Below are 3,719 nucleotides of genomic sequence, written 5' to 3' on the forward strand. Positions count from 1 at the left end.
CATTAAAAATAATCCAGAGTTCAGTGTTTCTGTACTTCCTCTAAGAAGAAAGGACAGTAAAGAAGAGCTCTGTGGCTTCAGGCTCGATCGCCCATTCACAATGACAGCGTTGTTTCCCCCAAAAGTGGGCGGGGCCGTAAAGTGACGTCGATGTTACTCTCATCTATGAAAATCGATAGCCTACTGCTATATTTAACCATATATCGAGCCCCGATCGTCGATTTCTAATGGCTTAATGCAATTGTTTGCCTGTCTGGCCATTGGAATCGGGCTCTTTGATGATCCAAAAATCTCCGGTTTTCTTACATTTCTGATCGGATTGGCAAAAACTTCAGGAATTTGTTATAGCTTGGTTTCAGTCACGTGACTTCTATGACGCGCGAAATTCAAGGTCAGGAAGTGAAAACGCAATCATTCATCAACGCAGGAATCATGGAGGACACCGACTATGTCAAACATTAAATGAACCTGCACGCCGCCCGATATCGTGAAAAAAACTCACAGCACACATCGGATACGATCCGTATATCAGCTGAAAACAAAAACGACTTTTCTTGTGATTATCCGATTTGCCCGCTGTCCAGGCGATGGATATCACAGCTACCTCGTCCTTCATACCTCCTACTACACGGCTAGCCAGATGAAAACGTATAAAAGCCTGGAAGCTTTCAACTACTTTGTGTGTGGATGGGTGAATGACCTCGGCACCAAAGAGGCATTAAAACAATGTCGCCTTGTTTTTGCCCGGGTGAGTGTTAACTACCTATACCTTCTTACCTCTAAGTAGCATTATTAGGAGACATCTAGCTAGCTAACTTTAGCTACATGGACTCATGTAAGGCAGTGTTACGGCTGTCGCCTTGCCTTCAGCATTAACTGGCCTGTGAGTGTGTTGTGTGTGTATATATGTGTATGTTTGTTATTGTGTTTAGCTTAGGATATATTGTGTTTTGTGTGTATAGACAGCTCAGAGCCTTTGAACAGCCTGCACGTTGTTTATATCACTCTATGTTGAGGTTAATATTAAAAACAACCTCTTACCAAGACCATCTGGTTATGTGTTGCTTGTGATGTTGTTAAATGTATGTTACCAACTCGCAAGTTGTGAACTGGAGCTTCAATTGTGTAGGTCAACCATTCCCAGAGGTCTGGAGAAACACCATTAAAACGTGGATTGTAGCTAAAGAAGATGGAGAGGTTGTTACAGCACACTGTAACTGTATGGCTGGGTAAGTCATAAATAAATATCCCAACCCAAAGCATATTTGACACAACACTTAAGCTCAGACAAAATAATGCCTGCTATAATATTCATGTTATACCATTTACTAGCTTTTACGATCAATCTAGTTATCTAGTATGTCTCTGTCTATACAGTTTGTCAGAATCCTGCTCACATGTTGGAGCAGTTCTGTTTGCAATCGAAGCAGGTGTGAAGATGAGAGAGACTGCATCCTGCACCACTGAGAAGTGCAAGTGGCTAATGCCATCACATGTCAAAAAGGTATTCAGACCCCAGTGGTCAGTCAGCTGTTCATTCCGTCCTTGTCTGTCTCATTGTTACACTGCACCTACATGTATGTTCACATACATGTTGGTCTGTCTCTCACATGTGCAGATTCCTGCTGCTCCAGTTGCGATGATAGACTTTTCATCCGCAAAATCCAAAAAGCAAAACTGGATGATGCCATTGCTGGAAGGACAGGTGAGAAGCAACACATTTCAGCGTCCCACAGTCCAGGGTTCAAAATTGGAGCGAGGATCAGAGAGGTATATGCAGTTTTTCAAGACTTTGAGCCAGAAATTCCCCAAGAAGTGCTTGCACTGATGTCCAGGGAACCATATTACAGAGAATTTGTCCCTAAATCTGTGAGCAAGCTACCTAAACCACTACCTCAGTATAGGACACCAGAGATGCTACAGCTATCCCCAACAGAGTTGCAGAATGCATGCCAGGACTTCAGACAGGAAGAGCTGACACAGCCCACAGGTCCATGCAGTAGAGGAGGAGACCAGAACCAGAGCTTATCAGCAATATGGTTTAGCCAAGAGCAGGAAGGATCACAGCCTCAAGACTGAAGCAGGTTCTACGACTAGTCTTGCACAGCCATCAAAGTCCTTAATCAAGTCCATATGCTACCCAGAGGCATACAAGTTCTCTACAGCTGCAACAAGGTATTTATTAGGGATTAGGGAGCCAATCAGAAAAGCAAACTGTATACAGTTTTTCTCAGACGAGGAGGGATACCGACTTGTTGTGAAAAGTAACTTACAATTCTACCACGTGGTATACGATGATTATATCACGTATATCAGTAAGTTACAGTACAAGTAACTTATAACTAAATTCATTATCATTACAAAAATATGATTCACAAAATATTTCAATGCATAAACGTGTGTGGTGTGTGTGTGTGTGTGTGTGTGTGTTGTGGTGTTGTGTGTGTGTGTGTGTGTGTGTATGTGTGTGGTGTGTGTGGTGTGTGTGTGTGTGTGTGTGTGTGTGGTGTGTGGTGTGTGTGTGTGTGTGTGTGTGTGTGTGTTAGTGTGTGTGTGTTGTGGTGTTGTGTGTGGTGTGTCTGTTGTGTGTGGTGTGTGTGGTGTGTGTGGTGTGTGTTGTGTGGTGTGTGTGTGTGTGTGGTGTGTGTGTGTGTGTGTGGTGTGTGTGGTGGTGTGTGTGTGATGGTGGTGTGTGTGTGTGTTGCCAATACGCGGCACCTGCCCCCCGCCGTATGCCCGGCGTCCACCGGTCTGCACCCCCCGGGTTTCCCGCTGTCACGCCCGCGGGCCTTTTGCTGTGCAACCCTCAATGGCCATACCATGGGAGCGTCGCCAGACGGAGGTGTCCCGTGCACCTGCCATGGAACTGGTATCTGTGAGATAAAGGTAAGTTATCCCCCCCCCCTCCCCCTGTTCCAGTATTGTGCTACAGTAAAGGGGTTAAGTAGGGTAAGTATAGGATTGTGACGTGATCCTGATGTCGGGGATCCTTCTTCCAATACATTTTGAGCTGCAGACACTTATTTACAGTACAATATATTACTTTTCTTTTCATTGAACTTTTAGTGCCCACACAGCAAACAAGAGGAGGCCAATCTTACGCCTCGTGTGCTGGAGAACAAAGGGCTTCTGTCTCGTCAACGATGGGGGCACTGTGAAGCTGGACAGGAGACATGCCTACTACCATCAAATACAGGCTCAGCTCCACCTCGTTGATGTTGACTACTGCGACTTTGTTGTCTGGACTAAAAATCTTGGACCTCTTTGTAGAAGAGAATTGTGCGTGATGTGGACCTGTGGGACAACATCATTCCCAGAGTGAGCGTTTCTTCAGACTATGTGTTTCTCCCTGAAGTGTTGGGACAGCAACTTACAAGGGGAAAGGTAAAAGTCATAAAGAGTTGGTGTGCTCATTTTTTTCCACAAGAACATGTTAGTGCATAACTATCAGGTGACCTAAAAGCCTCCTCTCTCTGTCTGCTGTTCCATTTTTCAGTTTCAGTTGCAAGATGATCAGGAGGGAGAGAAGGCGTGATTACCAGCACCTGTGTCTGTCCTGGTCCCGGAAGTTGTGGTTCTCTCCTTGTTGCATTATTATTACGTGCCGTAGTGGGTGCTGGTGTTTGGGTGTGTGTGGGGTGTCTTTTTCTCTCTCCCTCTGATCTCCCCAGGTGCTCCAATCTCCAATCAGCCGCCCTCCATATAGGACCATGAGGAAG

General features: G+C 45.3%; 1 long non-coding RNA gene across 1 annotated transcript; it reads left to right on the forward strand.

Annotated features, from left to right (window-relative positions):
* Window positions 1-1,165: 1,165 nt before the first annotated feature.
* On the forward strand, window positions 1,166-1,677 carry LOC117542578. Its single transcript, XR_004568456.1, has 3 exons — window positions 1,166-1,229; window positions 1,378-1,504; window positions 1,619-1,677. It is a non-coding gene; the product is annotated as an uncharacterized LOC117542578 (long non-coding RNA).
* The last annotated feature ends 2,042 nt before the right edge of the window (window positions 1,678-3,719 follow it).

The sequence above is a fragment of the Gymnodraco acuticeps genome, unplaced genomic scaffold, assembly GCF_902827175.1.
Source record: "Gymnodraco acuticeps unplaced genomic scaffold, fGymAcu1.1, whole genome shotgun sequence".
Taxonomy (NCBI): domain Eukaryota; kingdom Metazoa; phylum Chordata; class Actinopteri; order Perciformes; family Bathydraconidae; genus Gymnodraco; species Gymnodraco acuticeps.